Source organism: Rhinoderma darwinii, chromosome 4, assembly GCF_050947455.1.
Source record: "Rhinoderma darwinii isolate aRhiDar2 chromosome 4, aRhiDar2.hap1, whole genome shotgun sequence".
NCBI classification, from domain to species: domain Eukaryota; kingdom Metazoa; phylum Chordata; class Amphibia; order Anura; family Rhinodermatidae; genus Rhinoderma; species Rhinoderma darwinii.
The window spans coordinates 35,507,786-35,526,340 of NC_134690.1; the positions used below are offsets into that span (position 1 = coordinate 35,507,786).

At 49.1% G+C, this 18,555-nt stretch overlaps 1 protein-coding gene across 5 annotated transcripts in view; it reads left to right on the top strand.

Moving 5' to 3' along the window:
• Positions 1 to 2,993: 2,993 nt before the first annotated feature.
• The window catches only part of LOC142759136 (UBX domain-containing protein 2A-like), a 46,044-nt gene continuing 30,482 nt past the window's right edge, over positions 2,994 to 18,555 (top strand). For 2 of the 5 annotated variants that reach the window (XM_075861016.1, XM_075861013.1), the window contains exon 1: positions 2,994 to 3,258. The gene's annotated coding sequence lies outside the window, so the exon portion shown is untranslated. Of the gene's footprint in view, positions 3,259 to 3,290; positions 3,472 to 8,114; positions 8,197 to 18,555 lie in introns of those variants that run through there. The other 3 variants (XM_075861014.1, XM_075861017.1, XM_075861012.1) reach the window with 3 other exon arrangements.

Sequence of the window (18,555 nt, forward strand, 5' to 3'; positions counted from 1 at the left end):
AATACTTATTTCTCTGTGCACAATGCAAATAAATATATATAATTTTGACAATGTGATTTTTTTTTTTTTTTTTTATATAAACTATCTCTCACTGGTAAAATTAACCTAGCCTAAAAATTCTAGACTGTTCATGTCTTTGACAGTGGGCAAACTTACAAAATCATATTATATAGTATATATATTATGTGGAATAGTATATATACTATGGGGAACAATATATACATACCTCCCAACTTTCAAGAATCACAAAGAGGGATAAGAAATGCCAATTTTTTTCTTTTACGCTACGCCTCTAATCCCACCCAATGCCTCCCACACAGTATAGTACCAAATAGCTGCCCCCACACAGTATAATGCCCCCATAGCTGCCACCATACAGTATAATGGCCCCATAGCTACCACCATACAGTATAAAGCCAACACAGATGCCACCATACAGTATAATGCCCACACATATTCTTCCATGCATTATAATGCTCATACAGATGCCCCCATGCAGTATAATGCCCAAATTCCCCCATACAGCATAATGTCCCCCTGGCTGTCCAATACAGTATAATGCCCCCTTAGCTGCCCCTAGGGCCTGTGCCCTTGCAGATAGTGACACAGTGCTCATGTATATAGTGCCCACGTACCTAGCGCCACAGTGTCCCCTGTAGATAGTGCCCCTATAGAGTGCAACAATGTCCAGGTAGATCGTGCCACACCCCCACGAGGATAGCGCCAGCCCTCACTGTAGATAGTGCCATTGGGACTCCCTCTAGGAGCGGAATCCCCAGCCAGAGCATAGGCCTGGGATTCCGCTCCTAGAGGGAAGGCCTGATGTCACTGTCCATATATGGACAGTGACGTCAGTGGCTACTCCTCTAGCTGAATCTCCGTTGCCGATTCTGGCCAGGGATTCCGCTCCAGGAGGAGCAACTGACGTCAATATCCATATATAGACAAACAATGTATTTGTCACAGCACCAGAGATGGATATAAAATACTGGGTGCAAGCCTCAGAGGGACGCAATCCAAAGTCCCACAATAGATATGCACAAACAAAATAGAGACGAGGCAGCACTTCCAAAATGCAAAGGGATTTATTCACCCACCAGTGTGACGTTTCAGTCCAGTTGAATGCTTGAGAAAGGTCCAACTGGACTGAAACGTCACACTGGTTGGTGAATAAATCCCTTTGTATTTTGGAAGTGCTGCCTCGTCTCTATTTTGTTCGTGCATATATAGACAGTGACCTCAGGGGTTTCCTCAAGCAGCGGAATCCCCAGCCAGATCATCGGCAATGGGAATTCCGCTCAAGGAGTAGGCACTAATTCTGAAGCAGGGAATTATCAGCTTCCTGTTTCAGAATTAGTTCAGAGTGGAGGAGCAAAGGGAGCAGGGATTCCACTCAAGGAGTAGCCATTGACTTCACTGTCCATATATGGACAGTACCGTTGTGTACAGCGCTTACAGTAGCGCTGTGTCCGAGGAGTACTCGGTGAGCGGATGAGCTCCCTCTGGCCGGGGATTCCGCTCCAGGAGGAGCCACTGTCGTCAATGGACAGTAACCTCAGGGGTTTCCTCTAAGAGCAGAATCCCTGGCCAGATCATCGGAAATCGGGATTCCGCTCAAGGAGTAGCCACTAATTCTGAAGCAGGGAACCATCAGCTCCCTGCTTCAGAATTAGTTCAGAGCGGAGGAGCAGAGGGAGCTCCTCCGCTCGCCGAGGACTCCGCAGGTACAGCGCTACTGGAAGCCCTTGATGGTATTGTTTATATATCAACAGTGACGTCAGTGGCTACTCCATGAGTGGAATCCCCGTTGCCGACTCTGGACAGGGACTCTGCTCCAAGAGTAGCCACTGACGTCACTGTCCACATATGGACAGTAACATCAAGGGCTTCCCCGAGCACAGCGCTTAGAGTAGCGCTGTGCCTGCGGAGTCCTCGGCGAGCTGAGGAGCCCTGTCTGCTCCTCCGCTCTGAACTAATTCTGAAGCAAGGACCTGATGGTTCCCTGCTTCAGAATTAGTTTGACAGCGGGACATACCCCCGGCCGCCCGGGACAGCGGGACACTGCCCAGAATCCGGGACTGTCCCGTAGAATCCGGGACTGTCGGGAGGTATGTATATATACTATGGGAAGTAGTATATATACCATGGGGAGCAGTATATATATATATATACTATGTGGAGTAGCATATATACTATGGGTAGCAACATATATACTATGGGAGCAGCATATATACTATGGGGAGCAGCATATATACTGTGGGGAGTAGCATATATACTATGGGGAGCAACATATATACTATGGTAGCAGCATCTATACTATGGGGAGCAATATATAGGCTATGGGAGCAGCATCTATACTATGGGGAGCAATATATAGGCTATGGGAAGCAGCATATAGACTATGGAAGGGGCAAATATAGTATGGGGAGCAGCATATATACTTTGGGTAGTAGAATATATACTTAGAGGAGCAGCATATATAGTATGGGAAGCCACGTGTGTACTTTGGGGAACAGTATATATACTATGGGAAGCCGCATATATGCTATGGAGAGCAGCATATATACTATATACTATGGGAAGCAGAATATATACTATGGGGAGCAGCATATATAGTATGGGAAGCCGCATGTATACTTTGGGGAGGAGTATATATACTATGGGAAGCCGCATATATACTATGGAGAGCAGCATATATACTATGGGGAGCAATATATAGGCTATGGGAGCAGCATATATATTATGGGAAACAGCATATAGACTATGGAAGAGGCAAATGTAGTGTCCTGACAATACCATAGAGGAGTATTGTTTACATTGTAATGCATTGAACATAATGTTATATGTTGTGTTATGCTGCCACCTAGTGATGCAGATTTGTCATTACAATCTATTTTTCCAGCCTGTAAAGGGTGTGGCTGGAGAGGAGGGTCGGAGGCAGTTCCCATGAGGCTTTGCAGCAGAAAGTGGTAGAGGAGTCGGTTCCAGGAGAGGAACGAGGGTAGACAGCCTGTGAGGAGAGCTGAGATAATACTGGGCCTCACAGCATATTTAGTTCAGAAAGCTTCTGGCCTGAACTAGAAATTAATACAGGGAAACAAACCTGCTTAAAGGGAAGGAAAGCAAGAGAGAAGAAAGTTCATATTGCTGCTGGCAGATAGGAAACTGTCCCAGCCTGACTCATCCCGCCTGCCCTAGCTGGATAATAACTTCTATGTGGAGCCGAGCTGCAGCCTGCAATCTTCCAGTAAAGAAACTGTGAGTTATTATTATACCGAGTTACATCACCGTCTCCTGCGTGTTACTCTGCACTGCACCCACTAACAACAAGGGCACCCCATATCCCATCCACCAGGAGACAGCACCACAGGGTGTGCCCCAGGGGGAATCAACAACTACCACCCATTCATATGCAGATCCCCCTCCTTCACTGTGCCAGCTCCGCAGGAGTGTGAGAGGACTACAGCCACCGTGAGTACTACAACTCCCAACATTGGTCTCCGCACTTTCCCTCATCCCCATCGTGCTGTTGCACATATATAGTATGGGGAGCAGCATATATACTTTAGGGAGCAATATGTATACTATGGGAAGCCACATATATACTATGGAGAAGAGCATATATATTTTAGGGAGCAATATATATATATACTATGGGAATGGGAAGCCGCATATATACCTTGGGGAGCAGCATATATACTTTAGGGAGCAATATATATATATACTATGGGAATGGGAAGCTGTATATATACCTTGTGGAGCAGCATATATACTTTATGAAGCGTCCATCAGCCGCAGCGTTGTCAGCACCTCCTCCTCGCCCTCTAGTGGCTGCAGGGCGCTCTGCACTTGTCCCGCACACTTCGCTCCTGACATGAAGGAGAGCGCCCCGGAGCCGTGTACACCGACCGCCAACACCAAGAGGCGGCCCCGACAATTCTCAGCGCGCCAAGTGAGTCACGCCTGTCAGGTGGCATCTGTCCCAGTCATGTCTATGCCATACAAGCCCCCGGATCATAGAGTGGGGTATTGTATTCCAGCAGTGCATGCTGAGACTTGTATCTCTTTAATAGCGCTATATCGTGTGCGTGTGCGCGTGTGTATATATATATATATCACTGGCGTAGCTATAGGGGTCGCAGCGGTCGCAATTGCGACCGGGCCCCGAAGCCAGGGGGGCCCATGGCCCCCCGCACCACATCAATAAAAAGTTACTATAGTAACTCGGGCCGCGGGCCCCTGTTACTATAGTAACATACTTTACTTACCTTCCTGGTTCCGGATGGCAGCGGAGGTCCTGACGTCAAGCGCTGTGCGCAGCGCATGACGTCACAGCGCTATGCGCCGCGCACAGCATCGAGACGACAGAACTCCCGCCGCGGCCGAAGAGGAAGGTAAGGTTAGCCCTGACTGGCGGGGTCCCACTCCCGGGACCCGCCAATCAGCTGTTTTGAAGGGGCCGCAGCACTCGTACGAGAGCTGCTCCCCTTCATTCCTGTCACTTCATTCCGGTCACACTGTGAATCCGTGTCGGCGATTCACAGTGTGGGCGAGTAGTGAAATGAAGGGGAAGCAGCTCTCGTACGAGTACTGCGGCCCCTTCAAAAAAGCTGATTTGCGGGTCCCGAGAGACACATCAGCTATTGATGGCCTATCCTGAGGATAGGCCATCAATGTATAGGGACTGCACAACCCCTAAGCCTACGATGTAGCAGGCTTAGGGGGCCCATGAGATAGGATCACAGATTGTGTGATGCTGTCTGCTGGGCCCTGTATCTAAGCCAATCACATGGTAGGCTTAGATACATGGCCCATGCGTGATCCTGTCTGCTGGGCCCTGTATCTAAGCCAATAACATGGTAGGCTTAGATACATGGCCCATGCGTGATCCTGTCTGCTGGGCCCTGTATCTAAGCCAATCACATGGTAGGCTTAGATACATGGCCCATGTGTGATCCTGTCTGATGAGCCCTGTATATAAGCCTACCACACTGTAGGTTTAGATACAGGGCCCCAGCACACAGTAATCTTATACTGTATAAGATTACAGTCTGCTGGACCCTGTATCTAAGCCTACGTTGTGGTAGGCTTAGATACAGGGTCCCACAGACAGTATCACACATGGGCCCTGTATCTAAGCCTAACACACGTGTTACTAATCATTTTTTGTGTGTTTTTTTACAGGTTCGGTCGTTGGACTACGGCGGATTCCAGGACTACTTCGATGACGGCTTTTTTTTTATTATCAATAAAATGGTTAATGAGGGTTGTGTGGGTTTTTTTTTTATTTCAATAAAATATTTTTTCTATGTCTTTGTATCTTTTTTTAAACTATATTACTACCGCCTTAGTAATGGCCGCCGGCTGATTGACAGCATCCATTGCAAAGGCGGGGCTTAGTGTTAGCCGGAGCAGAGGCTAACACTAACCCCCATTATTACCCCGGTACCCACCGCCACCAGGGGTGCTGGGAAGAGCCGGGTACGATCCAGTACCTGACCATCTGTAGTGATGGTCGGCCACTGGGGTGGCCGCAGGCTGGTATTATCAGGAGGGGAAAGGCCAAAAACAGTGGCCCTTCCTACCCTGGTGATGCTAGGCTGCTGCTGCTTTATTGTATCTGGCTGGTTATGAAAAATGGGGGGGACCCCACGTCGTTTAAAAAAAAAAAAAAATAAAATAATTATTGGAAAGAACGATGTGGGGTCCCCCCCAATTTTCATAACCAGCCAGATACAACACAGCAGCAGCAAGCAGCATTACCAGGGTGGGAAGGGCCACTGTTTTTGGCCTTCCCCAGCCTAATACTACCAGCCTGCGGCCACCCCGGTGCCTGCCCGTCACTACAGATGGTCGGGTACTGGTTCGGCTCTTCCCAGTATCCCTGGTGGCGGTGAGTACCGGGGTAATAATGGTGGTTAGTGTAGCCTCTGCACCTGCTAATATTAAGCCTCGCCTTAGTAATGGAGGTTGTCAATCAGCCAGCGGCCATTACTAAGGCGGGTGATAATAAAGTTTAAAAAGATACAAGCACATAGAAAAAATATTTTATTGAAATAAAAAAACACAACCCTCATTAACCATTTTATTGAGAATAAAAAAAACGCAGTCATTGATGTCCTTGAATCCGAAGTCCAACAACCGAACCTGTAAAAAAACACAAACACACAAAAAAAATCAGTAACACATAAAGAAGCAAAATTATTATTCTTACCTATCCTGGGTCCAGCGCTGGAGCCGCAATGTCAGCGAGCTGCGCCCTGTATCTAATCCAATCATGTGTGATACTGTCTGCTGAGCCCTGTATCTAATCCAATCATGTGTGATACTGTCTGCTGAGCTGTGTATCTAATCCAATCATGTATGATACTGTCTGCTGGGCCCTGTATCTAATTGTATCTTGTGTGATACTGTCTGCTGGGCCCTATATCTAATCTGGTCATGTGTGATACTGTCTGCTGAGCCACTGTATCTAATCCTATCATGTGTGATACTGTCTGCTGAGCCACTGTATCTAATCCTATCATGTGTGATACTGCCTTCTGAGCCACTGTATCTAATCCTATCATGTGTGGTACTGTCTGCTGAGCCACTGTATCTAATCCTATCATGTGTGATACTGTCTGCTGAGCCACTGTATCTAATCCTATCATGTGTGATACTGCCTTCTGAGCCACTGTATCTAATCCTATCATGTGTGGTACTGTCTGCTGAGCCACTGTATCTAATCCTATCATGTGTGGTACTGTCTGCTGAGCCACTGTATCTAATCCTATCATGTGTGATACTGTCTGCTGGGCCACTGTATCTAATCCTATCATGTGTGATACTGTCTGCTGAGCCAATGTATCTAATCCTATCATGTGTGTTACTGTCTGCTGAGCCACTGTATCTAATCCTATCATGTGTGGTACTGTCTGCTGAGCCACTGTATCTAATCCTATCATGTGTGATACTGTCTGCTGGGCCACTGTATCTAATCCTATCATGTGTGATACTGTCTGCTGAGCCAATGTATCTAATCCTATCCATAGTTTATAGGGTCGTAGTGCTATAGATATGCTATGCTGTCTCATATACACACTTTTTTTTGGGCAGACACATATGTATTGGGGCTATTTCCCCAGACATTTTAAGCCCTGAGGGTCTGTTCACACGGCAACGTCTGAAATTACGGTGCTGTTTTCAGGAGAAAACAGCTCCGTAATTTCAGACGTAATGGCATGTGCAGGCGTCTTTCGCTGCGTCCATTACGGACGTAATTGGAGCTGTTTTTCTATGGAGTCCATGGAAAACGGCTCCATTTACGTCTGAAGAAGTGACAGGCACTTCTTTGACGCGGGCGTCTTTTTTACGTGCCGCGTAATGACCGTCGGCACAGAACATTGTAAGACCCATTCAAATGAATGGGCAGATGTTTGCCAACGCTTTTGAGCCGCATTTTCGGACGTAATTCAATGCTAAAACGCCCGAATTACGTCCGTAAATAGTGTGTGTGAACCCAGCCTTAGTGACGCCTCGGCTGCTAGTGCTGCATTGTTGGGTCACTCAGGAGACCCAGCGATGCAGCTGAAAGCTGCGGACCGTCGGCCATGAGAAGTTTGCGGGGGGGGGGAGGGGGCAGTAAGAATTTTTTGCATCGGGGCCCATGAGCCTTTAGCTACGCCCCTGATATATATATATATATATATATGTGTGTCCTCTCTGTGCACACTATCTGCTGTATACAGAGGTCCTGCCCTCATCTTCATGTGCCATTAGTGTATGGACCCTCTCGGCACTGTACACACTTTCCTACTTTCCCATTATTCCTATTTCTCGTCCTCATTGCTTTTCCTGACAGCTCCTCTCCTTTGCAGTGTGTATTATAATGTTGTATTATAATGTACTAGTGACGTAATACGATATATAGAAGCATGGCCGGCCTTAGCTATGTGCGACACGTGCGGTCGCACAGGGCGCCGGCCGCCATGCTGCAAGGGGGGCGCCAGTGGGTACGAGCAGAAGAGAGCAGAAATGTTCCTCCCTCTGCACTGCTGCGTGAAGTGAGCGCTGATTGGAGGAGCAGCAGCAGGTGCTTCTGTCTGCTCCACCAATCGGCACAGCCTGTACTCACACACACTCAGCACCTCACGCTGCTCCTTCCTGCTGTGCTGCTGCCCCAGTGAAGACTCCTCCACGGAGCTCCAGAGTCAGGTAAGAGCAGAGGCTTTAGATGAATCTATGTCTATTTATGTGCTGTGTGAGGGAGGGGGAGAGAGGGGGCTTTATGTGATGGGTAACAGGATGTTTTTTGTTTTTTTAAAAGATCGATTTTGTGGGGGAGGGGAGGCTAGGTTAGAGGTACTGTGTGTGTGTGTGTGTGTGTGTGTGTGTGTGTGTGTGTGTGTGTGTGTGTGTGTGTATTTTTTTACAGATCGATTTTGTGGGGGAGGGGAGGCTAGGTTAGAGGTACTTTGAGTGTGTATTTTTTACAGATCGATTTTGTGGGGGAGGGGACATTGCCCTAAATGCTACAGGAGTGGGGGGATTCTTTATACATGTATTTTGTGGGGAGGGGGACTTCTGTATAGTTTATTTAGTGGTGTAGGAGCTTATTATGAATCATGGGGGAGGGGAACTTAGCGTTCTGTATGGGGAGAAAGGATTCTTTAGGGTACGGCCACACGGAGCGGCCCTCACACTGTCGCAACACGGCCAACAACCGCGCTGGCACTATGTAGGAGCGGCTGTCCAATACCTCGTTAAGGGGTATTCCGGTTACACTCGCGTGCGCACTGCCGCTCCATTCATTCTCTATGGGAGCGCCGCAGATAGCCGAGTGTTCTGCTTTTTCCGCCGCTCCCATAGAGAATGAATAGGAGGTAAGTTGTTGTAATTTGCAAAATCGTGCGTCCATAAAGGGTGTATTAATTCATGGCCGCACGATTTTGCAAATTACAACAACTTACCTCCTATTCATTCTCTATGGGAGCGGCTGAAAAATCAGAACACTGCACTCGGCTATCTCCGGCGCTCCCATAGAGGATGAATGGAGCGGCAGTGCGCGTGTAACCGGAATACGTGCGGCCACTAACAGGCTGTTTGACAGCCGCACTGAACATGGTGGCGGCGTGGTTGTTAGCTGCGTTGCGACCGTGTCAGGGCCGCTCCGTGTGGCCTTACCCTTAGGCTGGATTCACACGAGCGCGTGCCTTTTGCGCACGCAAAAAACACGGCGTTTTGCCTGCACAAAATGCATTTGACAGCTCCGTGCGGCAGCAGCATATGATGCGCGGCTGCGTGCTTTTTCGCAGCCGCCATCATTATGACACTCCATTTGGATGTTTGTAAACAAAAAAGCACGTGGTGCTTTTCTGTTTTCATTCATCCTTTTGACAGCTGTTGCGCGAATCACGCTGGTCGCACGTTAGTGCTTCCGTGTGGCATGCGTGGTTTTCACGCACCCATTGACTTCAATGGGTGTGTGATGCGCAAAAAACGCTCAAAGAACGGACATGTCATGACTTTTATGCAGCGGACTCACGCAGCATAAAAATCACGCACATGTCTGCACGGCCCCATAGACTAATATAGGTCCGTGCCACGCGTGTGAAAATCACGCGCGTTGCACAGACGTATATCCCGTTCGTCTGAATAAGCCCTTAGAGATAATATTTGTGGGGAGAGCAACTTGATTATAAGGGTCGGAACACACAGGGCGGATACGTAAAACCACACAGTGTATACGTCCTGAGAACCGCAGGGAATTTCACCTGAAAAACGGCACCAAATTTTGGTGCAGTTTTTTTGGCGGAAAGACTGCAGAAATCAATTAAAAAAAAACTTCTTTCACTTATTAATGTGAGGCGCGAGGTGCGATGATGAATTTACCCTCCATGTGCCTCACATTAATAGTAATTAACCCCATCATGTACCTCACACATTAACCCATTATGACAGAAACATGATGGGGTTAATTACTATTAATGTGAGGCACATGGAGGTTAAATTCAGCATCACACCTCGCGCCTCACATCAGAAAATGGAAGAACTTTTTTTTATTACTGTTGGCAAAATATCGTTTTGGTATCGAAATTGCAATACTACACAAAGTATCGGTATCGAAGTCCAAATTCAGGTGTCGTGACATCCCTACTACCTACAAAGGGGCTGTGTGGCATGACCTACAGGGGGCTGTGTGGCACGAAACTACAAGGGGGCTGTGTGGCACGAAACTACAAGGGGGCTGTGTGGCACGAACTACAAGGGGGCTGTGTGGCACTACCTACAAGGGGGCTGTGTGGCACTACCTACAAGGGGGCTGTGTGGCTCTACCTACAAGGGGGCTGTGTGGCACTACCTACAAGGGGGCTGTGTGGCTCTACCTACAAGGGGTCTGTGTGGCACTACCTACAAGGGGACTGTGTGGCTCTACCTACAAGGGGGCTGTGTGGCACTACCTACAAGGGGTCTGTGTGGCACTACCTACAAGGGGGCTGTGTGGCACTACCTACAAGAGGGCTGTGTGGCACTACCTACAAGAGGGCGCTGTGGCACTACCTACAAAGGGGCTGTGTGGCATGACCTACAGGGGGCTGTGTGGCACGAAACTACAAGGGGGCTGTGTGGCACGAACTACAAGGGGGCTGTGTGGCACGAACTACAAGGGGGCTGTGTGGCACGAACTACAAGGGGGCTGTGTGGCACTACCTACAAGGGGGCTGTGTGGCACTACCTACAAGGGGGCTGTGTGGCACTACCTACAAGGGGGCTGTGTGGCACTACCTACAAGGGGGCTGTGTGGCACTACCTACAAGGGGCTGTGTGGCACTACCTACAGGGGGCTGTGTGGCACGACCTACAAGGGGGCTGTGTGGCACGACCTACAAGGGGGCTGTGTGGCACGACCTACAAGGGGGCTGTGTGGCACTACCTACAAGGGGGCTGTGTGGCACTACCTACAAGGGGGCTGTGTGGCACTACCTACAAGAGGGCTGTGTGGCACTACCTACAAGGGGGCTGTGTGGCACTACCTACAAGGGGGCTGTGTGGCACTACCTACAAGGGGGCTGTGTGGCACTACCTACAAGGGGGCTGTGTGGCACGACCTACAAGGGGGCTGTGTGGCACGACCTACAAGGGGGCTGTGTGGCACTACCTACAAGAGGGCTGTGTGGCACTACCTACAAGAGGGCTGTGTGGCACTACCTACAAGAGGGCTGTGTGGCACTACCTACAAGAGGGCTGTGTGGCACTACCTACAAGAGGGCTGTGTGGCACTACCTACAAGAGGGCTGTGTGGCACTACCTACAAGAGGGCTGTGTGGCACTACCTACAAGAGGGCTGTGTGGCACTACCTACAAGAGGGCTGTGTGGCACTACCTACAAGAGGGCTGTGTGGCACTACCTACAAGAGGGCTGTGTGGCACTACCTACAAGGGGGCTGTGTGGCACGACCTACAAGGGGCTGTGTGGTACTATCTACAGGGGGCATCTGTGAGTGGCGGGCTGATGGTCATTTTACTGTGAGTGGACGGGCTGATGGTAGTTTCACTGTGAGTGGGGGGCTGATGGTCATTTTACTGTGAGTGGGGGGCTGATGGTCATTTTACTGTGAGTGGGGGGCTGATGGTAGTTTTACTGTGAGTGGGGGCTGATGGTCATTTTACTGTGAGTGGGGGGCTGATGGTCGTTTTACTGTGAGTGGGGGGCTGATGGTAGTTTCACTGTGAGTGGGGGGCTGATGGTAGTTTTACTGTGAGTGGGGGGCTGATGGTAGTTTTACTGTGAGTGGGGGGCTGATGGTAGTTTTACTGTGAGTGGGGGCTGATGGTAGTTTTACTGTGAGTGGGGGGCTGATGGTCATTTTACTGTGAGTGGGGGGCTGATGGTCGTTTTACTGTGAGTGGGGGGCTGATGGTAGTTTCACTGTGAGTGGGGGGCTGATGGTAGTTTTACTGTGAGTGGGGGGCTGATGGTAGTTTTACTGTGAGTGGGGGGCTGATGGTCATTTTACTGTGAGTGGGGGGCTGATGGTCATTTTACTGTGAGTGGGGGGGCTGATGGTAGTTTCACTGTGAGTGGGGGGCTGATGGTAGTTTTACTGTGAGTGGGGGGCTGATGGTAGTTTTACTGTGAGTGGGGGCTGATGGTAGTTTTACTGTGAGTGGGGGGCTGATGGTCATTTTACTGTGAGTGGGGGGCTGATGGTCATTTTACTGTGAGTGGGGGGCTGATGGTAGTTTTACTGTGAGTGGGGGGCTGATGGTCGTTTTACTGTGAGTGGGGGGCTGATGGTCATTTTACTGTGAGTGGGGGGCTGATGGTCGTTTTACTGTGAGTGGGGGGCTGATGGTAGTTTTACTGTGAGTGGGGGGCTGATGGTCATTTTACTGTGAGTGGGGGGCTGATGGTCATTTTACTGTGAGTGGGGGGCTGATGGTCATTTTACTGTGAGTGGGGGGCTGATGGTAGTTTTACTGTGAGTGGGGGGCTGATGGTCATTTTACTGTGAGTGGGGGGCTGATGGTAGTTTTACTGTGAGTGGGGGGCTGATGGTCATTTTACTGTGAGTGGGGGGCTGATGGTAGTTTTACTGTGAGTGGGGGGCTGATGGTCATTTTAGGGTATGTTCACACGGCAGCGTCCATTACGGCTGAAATTACGGAGCTGTTTTCAGGAGAAAACGGCTCCGGAATTTCAGACGTAATGGCATGTGCAGGCGCTATTCGCTGCGTCCATTACGGACGTAATTGGAGCTGTTTTTCTATGGAGTCAAGGGAAAATTATGTCTCAAGAAGTGACAGGCTTTTATTAGACGCGGGCGTCTCTTTTACGCGCCGTCTTTTGACAGCGGCGCGTAAAAAAAATGACCGTCGGCACAGAACATCGTAAGACACATTCAAATGAATGGGCAGATCTTTGCCGACGCTTTTGAGACGCATTTTCGGACGTAATTCGGGGCTAAAACACCCGAATTACGTCCGTAAATAGTATGTGTGAACCCAGCCTTACTGTGAGTGGGGGGCTGATGGTCATTTTACTGTGAGTGGGGGGCTGATGGTCATTTTACTGTGAGTGGGGGGCTGATGGTTATTTTACTGTGAGTGGTGGGGGGGGCTGATGGTCATTTTACTGTTAGTGGGGGGGGGGCTGATGGTAGTTTTACTGTGAGTGGGGGCTGATGGTCATTTTACTGTGAGTGGGGGGCTGATGGTCATTTTACTGTGAGTGGGGGGCTGATGGTCATTTTACTGTGAGTGGGGGGCTGATGGTCATTTTACTGTGAGTGGGGGGCTGATGGTCATTTTACTGTGAGTGGGGGGCTGATGGTCATTTTACTGTGAGTGGGGGGCTGATGGTTATTTTACTGTGAGTGGTGGGGGGGGCTGATGGTCATTTTACTGTTAGTGGGGGGGGGGGGCTGATGGTAGTTTTACTGTGAGTGGGGGCTGATGGTCATTTTACTGTGAGTGGGGGGCTGATGGTCATTTTACTGTGAGTGGGGGGCTGATGGTCATTTTACTGTGAGTGGGGGGCTGATGGTCATTTTACTGTGAGTGGGGGGCTGATGGTCATTTTACTGTGAGTGGGGGGCTGATGGTTATTTTACTGTGAGTGGTGGGGGGGGCTGATGGTCATTTTACTGTTAGTGGGGGGGGGGGCTGATGGTAGTTTTACTGTGAGTGGGGGCTGATGGTCATTTTACTGTGAGTGGGGGGGCTGATGGTCATTTTACTGTGAGTGGGGGGCTGATGGTCGTTTTACTGTGAGTGGGGGGCTGATGGTCATTTTACTGTGAGTGGGGGGCTGATGGTAGTTTTACTGTGAGTGGGGGGCTGATGGTCATTTTACTGTGAGTGGGGGGCTGATGGTCATTTTACTGTGAGTGGGGGGCTGATGGTCTTCAAGTGGTTTCCACCTCTGACATCCAATTGAAATTAATAGTAGGAAGAAAATAGCTTTGGCGCTCTTTTGGAGCTTTTTTTGCTGCGTCTTTTGCATTCGCTTCAACGGCTTAAAAAAAACCGCAAAAAAAACCCCATCAAATAACGCTGTCAATTCAAAAGCAGATTTTTTCTGCCTTACAAAAAAACGCTGTGTGAACATACCCTAAGAATGTAGTTCTTATTTTTAGCTATTTTCTGTCTTTCTCTAAACAATTTTTGGCAGGGGGGCCCTGAGGAATTATTTTTTTCCAGGGGTGGCTCAAGTCCGAAAAGGTTGGGAAACTCTGTAACAGGCTACAGAGGCGCCTGCAGCCTATGAGGCGCAGGGACAGGATCCCTGCGCAGTCGGCGTGATGACATCTCTGGATCAAGCCGGCCTACGCAAGGATCCTGTCAGGTGGAGGTGGGGGGCAGTATGGCACTGTCTACAAGGGGGAGGTGGGGGCACTGTGTACAAGAGGGAGGTGGGGCTGTATGACACTACAAGGGGCAGATGGGGGCTGTATGACACTACAAGGGGCAGATGGGGGCTGTATGGCACTACAAGGGGCAGATGGGGGCTGTATGACACTACAAGGGGCAGATGGGGGCTGTATGGCACTGTCTACAAGGAGGAGGTGGGGGATTATGGCACTGTCTACAGGGAGGCTGTACGGCACAATCTACAGGGGGCACTTTCTACTAGGGGGGCTGTGGGGGCATTATACTCTGTGGAGGACATCATACTGTGTAGGGGCACTTCAGGGGGCAATATAATGTGTGTGGCACTTAGGGGGCATAACACTGTGTGGGGGCACTATATAGGGCATTATACTGTGGGGAGGAATTATGCTTTTTTATGGGGCATTTTTTATAATGGCGTGGGGCGCCGAAAGATAATTTCGCACGGGGCGCCATCTACCCTAAGGCCGGCCCTGTATAGAAGGGGCTATGCACTGTAGTGGTTCCGGTGACTTGGAGGGGACACTGGTCTGACTGATAAAATATCAGCTCTTCAGGATTCCTCCCAAACACCATTTTTTTAAGATGTCTGCTTGTTGTCAGTGAATGAAAATATTGTATCTAGAGGCTGGAAACCTGTACAGACCTGATATTTCTCACAGTTGAGAGTTTGCTACAGTTGTATTCAGCACAGACATTCCAAACAGGCTGGACTCCAGACTGACACTAATCTGCGCTAACACAATGTAGCAAATAGTCAGGACAGGAGAGATTTGTACCACGTATCAGAGGAATGCCTACACTAAGGATCCCTTCCACAAACAACGGCGCCATTTTTTCTTTAATCAGCTGATATCTATAGGATTGATGCAATAAAACACAGCCGGTTCTACTCACCTCTCCTCGCCCCGGGCTCCTCTATAGCTCCGGACACCGCTGTATCTGGACAGCGGCAGGACGTAGTCTTTGGCGGCGCACACAACGGCCTGACGTGATCAGCGTTACAATCCTGTGTGCGGCGGAGCTCGGGCCTGAAGAGGAGCGATGATAGGAAGTATATGGAGGGGTCTTGTCTGGGGTCTGAATATTTTAGGTTATGGAGTCTGTAGTAATGTAGGTTTCTAGGGGTCTAAAGCAATGAAGGGTTCTGGGGTCTAAAATTTATCTAGAGGTCTGGTCTGAGGTAATGTAGGGGTCTGGCCTGGGGTCTGAATTTAATTAGGGGTCTGAGTACTGAATTAATGAATGGGTCTGATAAGGGGTTGAAATAAATTTAGGGGTCCGGGGTCTGAATTAATTTAGTGGTCTTGTCTGAGGTCTGAAGTAATTTAGAGGCAACAAATAGATGTGCAGGGCACACAAGAATCCCAATTTCCCAGCTGCTATAGAATTGTTGCATTCATTAAAATATAACTTTTATTGTTTAATTTAGAATCAGGATGCAGCAGAGAAAATAGATAGTTATACAATATTGAATTGAATTAAAAAAAATTCAGAGTCGGTTAGTCTGACATTTGAGATCTGGTGTGTATTAAGATCTCATGAGTGAAGTGTGGCAGGCATGGTCAGCAGCTGCAGACTGCTGGAAAAGCCTCTAGTGTCACACGGTGGTAAAGTTCAATGGTTAAACCGGCAATGATTATTAAAAAGGCGCTAGCCCCCCCCCCCCCCGACATGTTTCACTGCTTCAGCAGCGTCCTCAGGGGATAATTTCAGGGCTATTACTCGCGCGTGCGATTTCCTCTTCCTAATATAGTGGGGGGACACACCTACTGCGGTGTGTCGTCCCCAGTGAGCGGCCAATAGAAATTGTAGAGAGGGTCGAGCCTTCACTGTGTTTGACTGACATGAGGACCGGCCTATACGGTGAGATGGCCGTTGTCCAATCAGATGTCGTTCTTGGCGCATAATCAAGTTGAGTGATAGAGTTTGGAGATTTCAGAGGACCGCTGTCATCATCGAAAGACGTGACGGGAGCTGAGAGATGCGCTGTGTGTACAGGCGCATTGTGTATTACCAGCTGCGTCTTAATTTTACTCAATAATGGTAGGAGTATTTATTTGAAAATAGCCAGTTGCAAAATATGTGTATCCATATAAAGATGATGATGTGAATGTGGCCATTGTTAGGATCGAATATCAGTTTTGGCGCATGCGTGCCGTAGTCAGATCAGGTAATAGAATGAAGAAGTTTGGGAGGACCGCTGTCATCATCAAGAAACGCTGCAATTAGGTAAAGCGTAGTGTGTACGAACATACTATGCATTGTCAGCTATGTATAGGTTTACCTACGTGTAGTATAACTACCTTATTACGTCTGGATTTTCCTACATATTGTAGGGCTACTTTATTTAATTATAGAAATGTGTGCATAGATTTGGAGACGATGATGTTGGTTGGAGATACCGAGAATAGTATCCCAAACGTGATGACATCTATAAGAGGAAGGGAAAGATGATGATAGTTTCAAATTGTACAGGAACAGTAGATTATAAAGCTAATGTTAGGTCTGCTTAGGAAGGTGTGCTGATGTATATATGTGTTAATATGTTTTTTAGAAAATTGTATCACATGATAGTAGGATAGTAAGTAGTAATTAGTGATCAACAGTACCAGTGACTGTGATGGTATTGGATGAATGAATAGTTGGGGGAAACTTATTAATAGATTAGTAGGGAGAACTATAAAGAGAACTATAAAAAGGCAGCAAAGGTGAAACCTTCGTTTAGACCAGGGGTCTCAAGCACGCGGCCCGCGGGCCGCATGCGGCCCCTGGGGCTGTCATGTGCGGCCCGCGGGACACAGAGCCGCTAGTATCGGCTCTGCTCCGAGACTCTGGAATTCCCTGACATCGCTGTCCACATATGAACAGCGATGTCTGGGGTTTCCCCAGAGCCGGAGTCCCGAGCAGAGCGCTGGTGTCGGCTTTGCTCCGGCACTCTGTGGAATTCCCTGACATCGCTGCCCATATATGGACAGTGTGTCAGGGTCTTGCCCAGAGCGGAGTCCCGGGCAGAGCGCTATTATCGGCTCTGCTCTGGGACTCTGGGGAAGCCTCTGACATCGCTGTTCATACATCGACAATGATGTCAGGGGCTTCCCCAGAGCAGGAGTCCCAGTGATGTCAGGAGCACAGCTGGAGTCCCAGGAAGAGCCTACTAGCGCTCTGCCTGGGACTCCAGCTCTGGGCAAGCCCCTGACATCACTGGGGCAGCCTCTACAGAGGGCACTGGGGCAGCCTCTACAGAGAGCACTGGGGCAGCCTCTACAGAGGGCACTGGGGCAGCCTCTACAGAGGGCACTGGGGCAGCCTCTACAGAGGGCACTGGGGCAGCCTCTACAGAGGGCACTGGGGCAGCCTCTACAGAGGGCACTGGGGCAGCCTCTACAGAGGGCACTGGGGCAGCCTCTACAGAGGGCACTGGGGCAGCCTCTACAGAGGGCACTGGGGCAGCCTCTACAGAGGGCACTGTGGCGTTATCTACAAGTGGGTGTGTGACAGTATCTGAAGAGGACACTGGCATTATCTAGGGGTGTGTTGCATTATCTACAGAGGGCACTGTGGCCTTATCTACAGAGGGCACTGTGGCCTTATCTACAGAGGGCACTGTGGCCTTATCTACAGAGGGCACTGTGGCCTTGTCTACAGAGGGCACTGTGGCCTTATCTACAGAGGGCACTGTGGCCTTATCTACAGAGGGCACTGTGGCCTTATCTACAGAGGGCACTGTGGCCTTATCTAGGGGTGTGTTGCATTATCCACAGAGGGCACTGCGGCACTATCTAAAAGGGGCTGCCCAATCTTGACATGTGTGCTAACTGAGCCGCCGTACTGCATTTAGCGACACTTAAACTGGAAAGCTGGGTTGTTGAAATAAGCACGTGGAGAAATATCTCAAATTTTAAACCTAGCGCTATTATTATAGTAATGTAGTGTTATTATTCTAGTAATATAGTGTTATAGTAGTTCAAATAACTAATTGATTAACAATAATTTTGTATTGTATCAAATTTGAAAGTAATGCGGCCCGTCAACTTCCCATTTTTTCTATATGCGGCCCACTTACCCGGCCGTGTTTGAGACCCCTGGTTTAGACCATTAGGGCTAAGAGAACTAAGTCTATGTATCCAGCGTGCTTCTTCTTGTAGTAATTTTTTGTCTAAATTACCGGCCCTAGGACCT